Raw genomic sequence first — 15,372 nt, 5'->3', positions numbered from 1 at the left:
GTAGGTATGGTGTTCTTTGGTTGCAACTCAGCATTCTCTCTCCTCCAAACACGAGTTGTGTTTCTATCAAATAGTTCTACTTTGGTTTCATCTGACCATATGACATTCTCCCAATCCTCTTCTGGATCATCCAAATGCTCTCTAGCAAACCTCAAACAGGTCCAGACATGTACTGGCTGAAGCAAGGGGACACGTCTGGCACTGCAGGATCGGAGTTCCTGGCAGCGTAGTGTGTTACTGATGGTAGCCTTTGTTACGTTGGTCCCAGCTCTCTGCAGGTCATTCACTAGGTCCCCCTGTGTGGTTCTGGGATTTTTGCTCACCGTTCTTGTGATCATTTTGACCCCACGGGTGAGATCTTGAGTGGAGCCCCAGATCGAGGGAGATTATCAGTGGTTTAGATGTCTTCCATTTTCTAATTATTGCTCCCACAGTTGATTCCTTCACACCAAGCTGCTTGCTTATTGCAGATTCAGTCCTCCCAGCCTGGTGCAGGTCTACAATTTTGTTTCTGGTGTCCTTCGACAGCTCTTTGGTCTTCACCATAGCGGAGTTTGGAGTGTGACTGTTTGAGGTTGTGGACAGGTGTCTTTTATACTGATAACAAGTTCTAACAGGTTCCATTAATACAGGTAATGAGTGGAGGACAGATCGCTTCTCGGCCTTTTGGCTAAGATCAAGTGTAGTATCGACTTTAGCCCTTAGGGGTGTCTCTGCTTCACAGCTAGGACGTTGAGAACCACTTGCATCTATCCAAGCTAATTGGTCCTTGTGGGGTACCCTCTGCTCGGCCTGGTAGGATCGTTGATTAAATTCAGCTTCACCTACTTGCTGCTATTGGGTTAGAGGCTTAGCCCCCACAGGGAACGAGATTGCGGTCTTCCCTTCTCCCCCACTCCGCATTACTACCTCCGGGCAGTAGATGCTAGAGCCTTTGTAAAGGCTACGAAAAGAGCGAAGACGTCGAGGAACCAGAAGGAAGCCGCCTAAGAACACCTGAAGCGACATCCAACTCCTTGACGATGGGGAAGAGCGAAAAGAAGACCGGAAAAGAGAAGAAGAACCCCGTTCCAGCCACTTCCTCCGAGCCCGGGAATGCCGCTGCCTCAACCCCCGCCCCTACCCCGGCCGGCACCAGCCGACCAGGACCAGCCAAGCCAGACCAGCCTGCAGACGGGCTCCCAGCTTTGAAGCCATGGATGAAGCAGACGGTCGTGCTGCAGCTGAAGGAGGTGGACGGAAGAGTCCCCGACATGACCCCGGAGATCTTCGGAAAGAAGATGATCCTGGAACAGGGGTTCAGCAAAGCAGAGACGCTTTCTGTGCAGGCCTTCACAAGAGGTATATTCTTTATAACTTTTGTGTCGTTTCAGGTCTGCAGAAGATACTGGGAGATGGTGAAGACCAGTGGCCCTGAATCCCCTTTCCGGAAGTTCACTGCGAACTGCCCCATAACACGGGACGAAAAGCGGGACGGTGACAGTGGCCATGAGGAACCCCCATACCAGTGGAAAGGACATAGCCACCTACCTCCAGGAGGTTCTGCACCGTGGTGAAGGACCTGATCCAAATCTTCGATGCAAACGGCTTCTGGATAGGTAAGTGGTCTGTGCTCTGCAAACTGAGGAAAGACCCTTCGGGGGACATCCAGCACCTGCAGCCTTTCTTCTCCCTGGGATCCTCCGCAGGAATCCTTTTCTATCCCGGCATACCCTACAACTGTAACAAGTGTGGGCAGCCGGGACACATAGGCAAGGATTGTACAGAGCTTGCTTGCAAGTTCTGTAGGGTGACAGGCCACGAGACCAAGGACTGTCCGAGGTCCAAAGCCTGCAACCTTTGCGGATTGGCAGAGCATGTCTTCAGACACTGCCCCCAGAGAACCCGGACCTATGCTGGAGCTGTAAGCCAGGGTAAGCCATCCGGGAGGAAGCTGCCAGAAAAACGTAAAGAACCTCGAAAGGCCAAAGGTAAGTCCACCCCCGCCCCATCCCCTACCTCCAGCACACCTCCACCCACCCCCTCTGTGCCGGAGGAACCCCTCCCCACCCCTTCTCCCCCCAACCTGTCCTCCCTGGAGGACTTCCCCCCCCCCCTCCCCCCCCCTACCAGTGGCCCAAGAGGAAGCCGGAAATGTAAGCCAGAGAGCCCAACAGCTGAGGAACCCGCCACCTCCACCAAACGGCCCAACGGGGTCCAACACGACAGCGATGGACCCGAGCAAGTAGTGGAGGACCTAGAGTCTGCAGGAGAGGAGGAGGAAGAGGAGGAGGAAGGGGAGGAGGAAGGGGAGGAGATCGTGGTCGACCCTGAGCAGGACCTCCCCCCCAACGTCCACATCAGCCAGCAGATGATGGAGTCTGCCCTTGAGGAGCTGGGCCTGGCCCAGGACACAGGACAGGCAGAAGACACAACGGAAGAGCCACCCCCCCCCTCCGGGGAGGTAAGTTCGGACCCTTGTTAACTAGACCCTCATACCCTTTTTCATTATGGCTGAGATCTCAATCTTTTCCATTAATGTGAGGAGTATCAAGGATACATCTAGAAGGCAAGCGGTCCTGACCTTTCTTTCAAGTCAGCAGAGTGATGTCTACATGCTTCAGGAGTGCGCCCTTCCTCCCTTGAGGAGGTACACTCATCTGTCCTCCCAGTGGACCCTTGGTCCCTACTACTGGTCCGGGGGTGGCGATTGCAAGTCTGCAGGAGTAGCCATTCTGGTCAGGGGTGGGCGCTTCACGGTTGACTCTATCCATGAGCTAGTCTGTGGCCGTCTTTTGGTCATAGACGGCTCGTGGGTGGAAGAGCCAGTTAGGCTCATCAACGTGTACGCCCCCCCAGACAAGAATGCGCGGCTGGAACTTTTCCAGACCCTGCGGACCCAACTCGTCACCACCAGAACAGTAGTGATCGGCGGTGATTTTAACTGTCCGATCGAGGAGGATGGGCGCAGCTCCAGCATATACGCAAAACTTGATGCTACTTCTAGGCTGCTCAAGGAGATGATCTCCGAGGCCTCCTTGCAGGACACCGTGGGATCCATAGGGAAAGGGACCGTGAACTATTCGTGGTGCCGACCCAATGGATCTGTGCGTTCCAGGATTGACTTCGTGCTCACTTCAAGAACAGTCAAGCATCGTGAGTTCTCCATGATCCCCTGCTTTTTCTCCGACCACAGGGCTATTCACTTTCGGGGTGACCTGGGCGAGGGCTTTGCCCGCGGACCGGGTTCCTGGAAGCTGAATAGCACCCTGCTGGAAAACGAGGAACTGATGGGGGAACTCCGGGAGGCCTATGCCACCTGGACGGAGGAAAAGAGATTCTTCGGAAGAGTAAGTGACTGGTGGGAGTTTGTGAAGGTTAAGCTGCGTAGCTTCTTTCAGGCAAGGGGATGCCAGCGTGTGTGCGCCAGGAGGAGGGAACTCAAGAGACTGCAGCGTCAGTTGCAGTCCCTGCAGGACCTTCATCACTGCGGCTGGGACGTTAGGCAGGACCTGGAGGACACCAAAGGACACTTTGAGGAAGAATCCAGGCACATTGTCTTCCGTGCCAAGGTGGAGAATCTTGAGAAAGGGGAGAAGTGTAATTCTTTCTTTTTCAGGAAACTTCACTCAGGACACACACCCTTGTCAGAGCTGCGTGACGAGACCGGAACACTCCAGAAGGGGAAGAAGGCTGTGATGCAAGTGGTCAGCGACTACTACACCAACCTCTACTCCCCGAAAGAAACGGACACACAGGCGGCCGACAGGTTCCTGTCAGGTATCTCTAACCAAATTGATCCTACAGGTTCATCAACCGTCAACGCCCCCTTGGTGCTGGAGGAGCTGCACTCTGCCGCTAAATCCTTTAGGCGGGGCAGGACCCCGGGCTGCGATGGTCTCCCAGTTGAGCTCTATGTAGCACTGTGGGATCTCGTGGGCCCGGACCTGCTCGAGCTGTACGAGGATATGGTGGTGGAGGGCAGAATGCCTCCGTCACTGAGGGAGGGGATGATCACGATTTTGTATAAGCGGAAGGGGGAGAGATTGGATCTTAAAAATTGGCGTCCGATCTCTCTTCTGAACGTGGACTACAAAATCCTCGCCAAGGTCCTGGCCAACAGGCTGAAGTCTGTCATCGGACAGATCATCCACCCGGATCAGACTTGCGGCATTCCTGGTCGCAGGATTGCGGACAGCCTTGCGCTTGTCCGGGACACGGTCCAGTACATTCATGGCCGCCGGGTGCACGCGGCCCTGGTCAGCCTTGACCAGGAGAAGGCCTTTGACCGTGTCTCCCATGAGTTTATGTGCAGAGCTCTGCGCAGGTTTGGTCTTGGGGAAATGTTTTGTTCGTATGTAAATGTAATGTACACTGACATTTCTAGTTTGGTGCTGGTAAATGGCTGGAAAACTGACCCCTTTCCAATCTTGTCTGGGGTCAGACAAGGCTGCCCTCTCTCACCTCTGCTTTTTGTTTGTTGTATAGAGCTCTTCGCCCGAAGCATCAGACGGAACCCAGAGATCAGAGGGATCACCGCACCAGGACCGGACAGACGGGAGGTCAAGTGCTCACTCTACATGGACGACGTGACGGTGTTCTGTGCTGATCGGCGCTCCATCGACACACTCGCCCAGACCTGTGAGGACTTCGGCCAAGCTTCAGGGGCAAAGGTCAACTGCGGGAAGTCAGAAGTCATGCTCTTCGGAAAGTGGTTCCTGCCTTCTTCTGCACCAATTCCTTTCAGCATCAAGACGGGCTTCATCAAAATTCTTGGGGTCTGGTTTGGAGCTGAGGGCGCAGCCCTGAAGTCCTGGGAAGAGAGACTGTCAAAGATGCGACAAAAGTTTGGACTTTGGAGCCTCAGAGAACTCACCATCGAAGGAAAAACACTGGTACTCCGCAGCGAGATCCTCCCTGTGTTGCAGTACCTCGCCCAGGCCTGGCCCCCTCGGGTTAACACCTGTAAGGCCATCACCAGGGCGGTGTTTCACTTCATCTGGAGCTCCAAAATGGACAGAGTGAAGCGGGCGGTTGTGTTCAAGGAACCCCTCAAGGGCGGTAAGGGCGTGCCCGACATCGCTACACTATTGAGGGTGTGCTTTGCTTGTAACTGCATCCGCAGGACATTGGTGGACAGAACTGTGGACTCTGGTGGTAACTATGTCCCGTTTTTTCCTCCTGCCTCTATGGAGGACCCTTGGCTGGGACAAATGGGACAGCTCCATCCCCTACAACTGGGACACCCCTTGGTACTACTTGGACATCTTCAAGTTTATTAAGGAGCTGGGGCTACATGGAGTGAAGCCCGACTTGTGGAAGCCAAAAACTATCCACAAGTTGATCAGAGCATCGGACATTGTTGAGACTGTTCCAGGCCTCCCTTCAGCCACTTGTAAAGTGGTCTGGAGGAATGTTTCTTCAAAGAGACTCACCAACAGGCACAAAGATCTGGCATGGATGGCAATCCAAGGGGGGTTGCCACTCAGGACATTCATGCATGCCACAAACCTGTGCAGATACAGGCACTGCCCCTTTTGCATCATCCAGGAGGAAACTGCTCTGCATGTTTTCTGGGAGTGCCCCTTTGCACAGGACCTGCTGAGGGCCTTGGAACCTGAACTCAAAGACTTTGTGCCACAGACTGCAATCACACACTTTGGTGTGTTGAACGGACTCTTCTGTGGAACTCATTCACAGGAGGACATTGACGGTGCCTGGAGGGTGCTGTGTTGCTTCAAGGACGCTTTATTGTGCGCCAGAAAGCGCCTCATCCACCAGCGGGAGAGGATGTCCATCAAGGACTGTCGCAGACTGGTTCACAGTCTGCTCAGAGACTATCACCTGATGGACTTCAAGGAGGAAGGGGAGGTCTGAAGATTTCCCCATCCCCCCCCCCCCCCTTCTCCCCGTGTATCCTTTGGCAGTTCAAATAAAGCTTCGGGCCTGTGAACTCTTTACTCCCTCCCCTGCCCCACCTTCTCCAACCCCCCCATCACACCCGTTGCCCATTTTGAATGTTATTTGACTGGATGACTGGACTTTTTGTGAAATGTTTTTTAAGTACTGCTTTCAGGGTAATGCGGCGTCATGCATGATGTGATGTTTCGGGGTATTACTACTCTGCACAACACATTAGGCATCATACCGCAGGATGAATGTAATTTATTTGTATGCTTGGCAATGTATTGTTATGTAGTGTATTTATGCGCTGCGTCGCAGTACAGATTGGAATGTACCCTGTTTAAGTATTTGTTTTTTGTATATTTTCTTGCAAAATAAAGTATACATTTTCAATCAAAAAAAAAAAAAAAAGAAATATGAGTGGAGGACAGAGGAGCCTCTTAAAGAAGAATATACAGGTCTGTGAGCCAGATATCTTGCTTGATTGTAGGTGACCAAATACTTAATTTTCCACCATAATTTGCAAGTAAATTCTTTCAAAAATCAGACAGACAATGCGATTGTCTGGATTTGTTTCCACATTTTGTGTCTCATAGTTGAGGTATACCTATGACGACAATTACAGGCCTCATCTTTTTAAGTGGGAGAACTTGCACAATTGGTGGCCAACTACTTTTTTTTGTGTGTGTGTGTATATGTATATATATATGTGTGTGTGTGTGTATATGTATATATATATATATGTGTGTGTGTGTGTGTGTGTGTGTGTGTGTGTGTGTGTGTGTGTGTGTGTGTGTGTGTGTGTGTGTGTGTGTGTGTGTGTGTGTGTGTGTGTGTGTGTGTGTGTGTGTATATATATATATATATATATATATATATATATATATATACACACACATACATACACATATACACATACATATGTATCATAAAACTAGGCCTGGAACAAGAATGGGAAAAGGGAATGAAGCTGTGGCAAAAATGTACAGGCCACACATCTTTGTAAGAAGTCAAAGGGTTCACATTTGCAGCATTATACAAGTTTGAGAAAGATAACCAAAAAAGAAAATTCAACAATTTCTTGCTCTGAATAAGCTTTTCAATTTGCGAAGATCAAATCTTCAGATGTAAAGTGTTCCCCTTGTCTTTTGTAGCGATAAAGAAAACTATATGGACCCACCATGTACAGTGCATCCGAAAAGTATTCACAGGGCTTCACTTTTTACACATTTTGTTATTGTAGCGCCCTGGGGTTTAGTCAGGGAGCTCCTCATCAAAATTCCTGGTCAGGAGTAGCTACTGTAGATAGTGGTTAGAGATCCATTGATTTCTCCCCAAGTTTGGCCTTGTTGTACTTGTCTCTTCTGCCACTAGGTGGCCAGGCACTTGCTGGCATTAGATGTGAGAAGGACATTTCAAGGTCAAGTTATGGGTGTATGGGATATCTCAGGCAATGGGCAGGGGTTTTCTTGAATCCCTTAGCCTGCTGGGAGAATCTATATATTCAGGTGGAGTCAGGTGATCGATGTTCTGTGCCACTCGGACAGCCGTCTGGGTGGACATGCGTCGTATGCCCTGGTCAGCAGGGGTGAAGCTTGAAAAAGTTATCTGGAGTGCCAAGCTAGGGACCCAGCAGGGAAGCGTGGGTGACGTTTGAGGGAGATGCCACCACAAAAGCCTTGAGGAGCTCATGGGATTCAGAGTCAGCGAATCAGAGTCCAGTGACAGACTAGGAGCTCAAAGGGCTGAAGAGCTACAAGTGGACATTGTAGTGAAGCTGAGAGAACTGTTGAACTTTGCATTAGAAACTGTTAAAATACTGTTGCCATAGGAAACAGCAAACCTGCACCTGCAGAAGCAGCACCTTGCTGGTGGTTTTCCCTGTACGGCTGTCCTATTGAAGTCTCAGAGTCTGCCTATTGAAATTGCAACTACTTAAGGGTGTCCTGGTCCTAACCCCCTTTCCCTTCAAAATATAAAAAAAGGACTTAAAATAAAATTAAAAAAAAAAAAAAAAAAAAAAAAAAAACACACACCACAAAACTTCTGCATCCATGAAGTATCTGGCACCCAATGACTTACCACCTTTGCACCCACTACTTATTGAAGGAGGTCAGCTGTCTGTGGCTTAAAAGGTTCTCAGACTGGAAGAGGTTAGAGATTCTGCTACATTATGTTACAGCCTTTTTCTAAAACGGAATTCATTAAATTTTCCTCAAAATTCTACAAACAATACCCCATAATGACAACATGAAAGAAGTTTTTTTTTTTTGTTTTTTTATAAATTCGCAAAGATTTCAAACATACACACACCCTTTGCCATGACACTCAAAATTGAGCTCAGGTGCATCCTGTTTCCACTGATCATCCTTGAAATGTTTCTACAATTTGGAATCCACCTGTAGTAAATTCAGTTAATTGGACAGAATTTGGAAAGGCACACACCTGTCCATATAAAGGTCCCACAGTTAACAGTGCATGTCAGAGCACAAACCAAGCCATGAAGTCCAAGGAATTGTCTGTAGACCTCAGAGACCAGATTGTATCAAGGCACCGATCTGGGGAAGGGTATAGAAAAATTTCTGCAGCATTGAAGGTCTCAACGAGCACAGTGGCCTCCATAATCTGTAAATGGAGGAAGTTTGGAACAGCCAGGACTCCTAATAGCGCAGGCCACCTGGCCAAACTGAGCAAGTCAGGGAGGTGACCAAGAACCCGATGGTCACTCTGACAGAGCTTGTGTGTTTCTCTGTGGAGAGAGGAGAACAACCATCTCTGCAGCACTCCACCAATCAGGCCTGTATTGTGGAGTGGCCAGACTGAAACCATTCCTTTGTAAAAGGCACATGACAGTACACCTGAAATTTTGCCAAAAGGCACTTGAAGGACTCTGACCATGAGAAACAAATTCTCAGGTCTGATGAAACAAAGATTGAACTCTGACCTGGTGGAGCTGTTGCAGAGCTTTTTTGGCACGGAAGTGCGGTGTGAGGGAGTGTGAGAGCAGGAGGACCGGACAGGGTATAACCCCCACATCTTGCGGCATGTATGCATTCTTTGATCATCAGATCGAGGGCAAATACTGCTGTGCAAAATGTAACCATGTTTGCCTGGAAGCCCAGGTTCTGAATCTAGGGAAGCAACTGTCAAAACTGAGAAGACACTCTATACCAGGGATATGCAATTAGCGGACCTCCAGCTGTTGCAAAACTACAAGTCCTATCATGCCTCTGCCTCTGGGTGTCATGCTTGTGGCTGTCAGTCTTGCTATGCCTCATGGGAGTTGTGGACCTCCAACTGTTGCAGAACTACAAGTCCCATGAGGCATAGCAAGACTGACAGCCACAAGCATGACACCCAGAGGCATAATAGGACTTGTAGTTTTGCAACAGCTGGAGGTCCGCTAATTGCATATCCTTGAGTGACATTGGTGAAACCAGTCAGGGACCAACACTGCTGGAGCTGAGCGACTCCCCCAGCTGCCAGGGGAATAACTCCTCCAGTGAGGGTGGGAGAAAAGTCAAGGGAAAGGAAAGACGGATTCTGGTGGTAGGGGACTCAATTGTTAGAAGGACAGGATATAGTGGGCAATCTGTCACAAAGACCTGAAGCACCGAACTGTATGTTGTCTACCGGGTGCTTTTAGGGACTTCGAAGCTAAATTGAGGAAAAAGGACCACCAAAAAAAAAAAAAAAAGGTAGGTTTTCTCAGAAATACTACCAGTACTTCGAGACATGCTAGAAAGGCAGAGGAAGAATAAGGAAGTAAACAAGTGGCTAAGGATCTGGTGTAGAAAAGGAGGGGTTTGGGTTTCTGGAGAACTGGGCCGACTTCTCAGTCGGTTACCAGCTCTACAGAAGGGACGGACTGCACCATAATGAGGTGGGTGCAGATCTGCTGCCGAAGATGGCTGAAAAGTTAGAGGGGGTTTTAAACTAGGTGACGGGGGGAGGGTCCAGAGGTAGAGATAGTCAGTGCAGAACAAATTCCAGAGGGCAGTATTGGGGACATTAGTGGTAGGTTGACTAAAGCACCTCAACCCGAGGTAAGTACAGTAACAAGTCCTATTTGCAACCTCAGAACACCCAATAAAGGAGATAGTATGCGACCGGTCTAAACTACATCGCATGTTCACCAATGTCAGGAGTCTGGCGGAAAAGATGAAAGAACTAGGAGCTACTGCTGTATGAGGAGGATTTCGATTTTGTAGCAATTTCAGAGACTTGGTTCAACAGCATTCATTATTGGCTGGCAACCATTCAAGGGTATTCCCTATATCGCAGCGATAGAGGGTAAAAAAGGGGAAGGGGTATGCGTGTATATCAAAAATAATGTACAAGTGAATGTGAGAGACATCACTAATGGAGCAGGTGGAATCTTTATGGGTAGAGCTACAAAGGACGAAACCAAGGGGAAAGTAATACTGGGAGTACGCTATAGGCCCCCCTAACCAGAGGGAGGAGGAGGACCTCCTATCACAATTCGGATTAGCGGCAAGGATGGGGGATTTTAAATTATCCAGACAGACTGGGTGGAAGGAACCGCGCATTCATCTCTAAGGCAATTTCTAAAATGTCTTGCAGGACAATTTCATGGGGCAGATGGTAAATGCACCAACTAGAAACAAAGACCTACTGATTACCAACAATACAGACCTGATCACAGATGTGGAAATACAGGCAGTTTAGGAAACAGCAATCACAGGTCAATTAGTTTCAGTATAAAATCACACAAATAGGAAACATAAGGGGAATACAAAGACACTGAATTTCAAAAGAGCCAACTTCTCTAAACTACGATCCTTGCTAGAAGATACCAAATGGGATAAAATCTTAGGAACAAAGAACACAGAGGAAAAAATGGGTATGCTTTAGTAGCATAATAAATAAGGGTATTAGCCAGTGCATCCCAATGGGAAACAAATTTTAAAAAGAGCTCAAAGTCCTGAGTTGCTTAACTCCAACCTAAGAATTCATATCAAAAGCAAAAGGAGAAGGCCTTCAAAAATTACAAGGCTGAGGGATCATCATCAGCATTCCAACTTAACAAAGAATGCAACAGGAAATGTAAGGGTGCAATCAGGGCGGCTAAGATAGAACACGAAAAGCACATAGCAGAGGAGAGTTAAAAAAAAAAAAAATATTCCAAGAAATTTTTTAAGTACATAAATAGTAAGAAGGGGAGGTCAGTGCAGTATCGCAAAAAAATGCTCTGGTCATTGAGCAGCCAAATCTTCCGGGGCTGAAGTGGTTAATATTGTTAACATGCTCCCCAATGCATACGCTCAGGGGCCTAGATGTTCTACCAATATACTGGAGTCCACAATTGCACTCCAGCATATATACAACCCCCTGCGTATTGCATGTAATCAAATTCTTGATCTGATAATTCCGTTTGGTGGAAAAGGAAGTGAATTCTTTGCATTCAATATTGCACTTACATTGTCTACCTGCTACGCATCTACCACAAGCGTAGAAGACTGACAAAAAAAATTAAAATTCAATATTCTCTAAAAATGGGTGGGTCAATCACTCCAGGGGCAAGGACATCTCTAAGCGTTGGGGCTCATCTGTAAATAAATTGAGAGCGATTGGGGAGAACTGCAACCAATACCCCATCCTTCATAAGGACATCCCAATGCTTTGGGATAATCCTCTCAAATTGCCTATATTGCACATTATAGTCAAGAACAATTTTTTATTGATGGTTGGTTTTCACACTTTGCTGAGAATCTGTGGCAAGACTTAAAAATTACTGTTTACAGATGCTTTCCATCCAATCTGACAGAGCTGGAGCCATTTTTTCAAAGCAGAATGGGCAAAAATGTCACTGTTCAGATGTGCAAAGCTGATAGAGACATCCCCAAAATATCTTGCAGCTGTAATTGCAGTGAAAGGTGGTTTTACAAAGTATCGACTAAGGGGAGCTGAATACAAATGCACGCCACAATTTTCAGACCACTTACTTCACAATTCTGTGCCCAATAAAACTCATTTACATTTTTGGTTGTAACATGAGAAAAATAGGGGTTGACTGATTATCGGTGCGGCCAATATTCACTTTTTTTTTTTTTAAGCATCAGTAACAAAACTTACCAATATTAGTTCAAAAGCAGACAGATGGCTTTTGTAATAACAACCAATGCAGCTCAGCAGTCACTCAGCTGGTATTACAAGCAGCGGGAGGGGACATCTCCTCTCCACCCACCCCCCCGGGCTCTCCCATCCCACCGGGAGACCCAAGCCACCAGCCGGCACGTTCACCAGCTGGACGAAGACCTGAACAAAGCCTACTGTTAGTCTCTGATCTAGTATCACTTCCGGATTACTGGCATCTTAAAAAGGCGCCAGTTTTAAAAAAAAAAAAAAAAAAAAAAAAAAGGTAGTCAAAAATGCGATCTTGATGTTTTGAATACTTTCAAATGCAGAGGAGGGGTTTGGGGTCTTAGACCCCCAATCCCCCCATAAAGAGTAACTAACTGTCACAAGGCATGTTAACATGCCTTGTGACAGAAATTTATTTTACATTTTTTAAAAAGGACAGTGTAAAAATAAATTTTAAACGTACAGAATAAAATCGGCACCGATATCGGCTATCAGCCTGAAAAGCAGCCGCAAAATAGGATTTTTATAACAGCTTACCTGTAAAATCCTTTTCTTTTGAAGTACATCACAGGACACAGAGCCATAGTAGTTACTATGTGGATTATAGGCCACCTTCAGGTGCTGGACACTGGCACACCCTAAACAGGAAGTTGCCTCCCTATATAACCCCTCCCATACCGGGAGTACCTCAGTTTTGTAGCAAAGCAACACACGTGTATACTAGAAAGAGGGGCGGGACCTCTGTGTCCCGTGATGTACTTCAAAAGAAAAGGATTTTACAGTTAAGCGGTTAAAAAAAAATCCTATTTTCTTTAAATCGCACATTACGGGACACAGAGCCATAGTAGTTACTATGTGGGATGTCCCACAGCAATACCAATTGAGGGGAGGTAGACAACACAGAATTAGGGCAACATGACACTAGAAAAGTTATATTGCAGCCTGCAGTACACTATGCCCAAAGGCGATAGAATCTGGTAAATGTATGGATTGAAGACCAAGTTGCGGCCTTGCAGATTTGAGCCATGGAGGCTTAGTGATGCACTGCCCATGGAGCACTAACAGCCCTAGGAGTGCATTTTGATTTGAGAGGGTGGAATCTACCTCTAAACCATAAACTTTGATGATTACTTGTCGAATCCATTTAGAAATAGTAGATTTCGATACTGCCTGTCCTCTTTTAGGACCTTCAGGCAATACGAACAAATCAGTTGCCTTTAGGTAGATTTTGACTGCTCTCGCCACATCACGAGAATGTGGTGATTTTTCTTCCACAGAACAGGGTTCTGGAAAAAATGAAGGTAAAAAGTTAGGATGAGGACGCAATACTACCTTATCCTTGTGAACAATAATATGGCTCTTTACAAAAAAGAGCAGCCAACTCTGATACTTCTATTGCAGCAGATATGGTTACCAGAAAAAATAGTTTCTTAAAAAAAAAAAAAAAGCTGTTTTTGTAATGCCGACAAAACTAAATTCAAGTCCCAAGGGTTCAAGGGTGACCTAACCAGAGATTAAGCCGTGTTACCCCCTGAATAAAGTTACGAACCAAAGAATGCAAAGCAAGTGGTCCTTGAAATAATACAGATAAGGACGAGACCTGTCCTTGAAAGTACTCAAGGCCAGCTTTATATCTTACCCCATCTGCAGAAAGTCAAGGATTCTACCTAGGACCTATTTCCTGGGGTGCCAACCCCTGGTTTCACAAAAGGAGACATATGCTTCCCAGACGCCATAATATATAAATTATGGAGGCCGGCTTCCTTGCATTTAACCAAGGTAGATACCACTGAACCTGACAGGCCACGCTTCTTTAGAGTGTGGGCCTCAATAGCAAAACCGTTAAATTTAGCATTTGTAAGGTAAGATGGAATACCGGACCTTTGCGAGAGAAGGTCTGGAGATGGTGGTAGGGTCCATGGGACCCCTACCGCCATCCTTATGATCTCTGCATACCAAGATCTTCTGGGCCACAAGAATCACCAACTTCCGATCCTGCGAAGAAATCGTGGACACACGCACAAAAGGAGGGAATACATAAATCAGTAAAACGGATTCTATGGGAACACCAATGCACCTGTTCCGCATGCTAGCGGATCCTTTGTTCTTAACATAAAGATGTCAAACTCTCCGTTGAACCTGGATGCAAACAGATCTACAACTGGGATCCCCCATCTTTGACCTATTGTCAGAAAGATATCGGGGTGAAGGAACCAACCATTCTCCCGGGAACAACTGCTGGTGACTCAAAATAGACCGCCTGCCAAATTTCTATCCCTAGATTGAAAAACTGCCGATAGGCAAGGTACATTGTTTTCTGCCCAAGATAAGATACGATTCACCTTTCTCTAGGCTGCACAACTTCTTGTTCCCCCTTGGTGATTGATGTCATTTGACTGACAATATGAGCCACGCCAAGTAATCTCAGGAGTAAGATCATTACAGATTCTTCAGTGTAGGGTGTACCCTTTTTGGGTATGCGGCAGTTTGATCTACGGGTGCTTGTGACGGATGGATATTCTCCTCTGATCCTTTTATTCCTAACTGAATTATTGCATTCGAGTTGGTGAAACGCTCTTAGCAGCGATCCAACTTACAACTTTGAAAATAATAAGCTCGGTTTAGTCCCTGAAGAAGATAAAAACCATGTGTGTTTTTCAAAACACGTTGGATGATCTGTCACCTTGACAGCTTCTGGGCTTTGGTTCATAGTTGGTCTTTTAATTCTGTGTTTTCATGTATAGGTTTTGGTTTTATCCAATGCTTTGTATTGCGTTTTTCATCATGAGTTGTCTATTCATGTAATAAAATCCAATTATTTTCTACATATTTCCTGTCTGTGATCCATTCAAAGTCCCATTTCTCTGAGGAAATTGGTTTTAACTATATGTATATGGGGATGGGATCAACAGACAGTTTTCCATCAGTTAAAGGAACATCTTTTTCTTTACCTTGGTGATTGATATAGGCCACTGCTGTGGCATTGTCAGATTGGATCCTGACAGGATAGTTCCGTAAATTAAACGTCCAGGCCCTCAGGACCAAGCGCTATGCCCGAATCTGTAGAATGTTAATGGGCAAGGTAATTACTGATCTGGACCACTTCTCTTGGAATTTGACTCTTTCAGGACTGCTCCCCAACCTAAAAAAGGTTGGCGTATGTTGTTACCACTTCCCAGGTAACTGTAGGAAGGATTTTCCCCTTTGCAGATTTTTGGTTATTAACCATAAACTGAGGCTCCAGCGCACCTTCGGCGTCAGACACATTGGAAAAACTAGAGCTTGAACCCTCTTGTTCCAAGCCAATAAGATACTGTTTTGCAGCATTCTCAAATGAAACTGAGCATAAGGAACAGCCTTGAATGAAGCCACCATCTTTTCCTC

General features: G+C 46.8%; 1 protein-coding gene, 1 long non-coding RNA gene and 1 pseudogene across 3 annotated transcripts in view; 2 read left to right on the top strand and 1 right to left on the bottom strand.

The window, feature by feature from the left end:
* The window catches only part of LOC141128553 (uncharacterized), a 156,952-nt gene that overhangs the window by 93,952 nt on the left and 47,628 nt on the right, over positions 1 to 15,372 (top strand). The gene's annotated exons all lie outside the window — the stretch shown is intronic.
* SORT1 (sortilin 1) overlaps positions 1 to 15,372 on the bottom strand; it is a 243,094-nt gene that overhangs the window by 205,436 nt on the left and 22,286 nt on the right. The gene's annotated exons all lie outside the window — the stretch shown is intronic.
* On the top strand, positions 651 to 785 carry LOC141130894 (U2 spliceosomal RNA; annotated as a pseudogene).

The sequence above is a fragment of the Aquarana catesbeiana genome, linkage group LG02, assembly GCF_042186555.1.
Source record: "Aquarana catesbeiana isolate 2022-GZ linkage group LG02, ASM4218655v1, whole genome shotgun sequence".
Taxonomy (NCBI): Eukaryota; Metazoa; Chordata; class Amphibia; order Anura; family Ranidae; genus Aquarana; species Aquarana catesbeiana.
The sequence above is the reverse complement of the archived record's forward strand: the minus strand, read 5'-3'. Positions and strand labels throughout refer to the sequence as shown.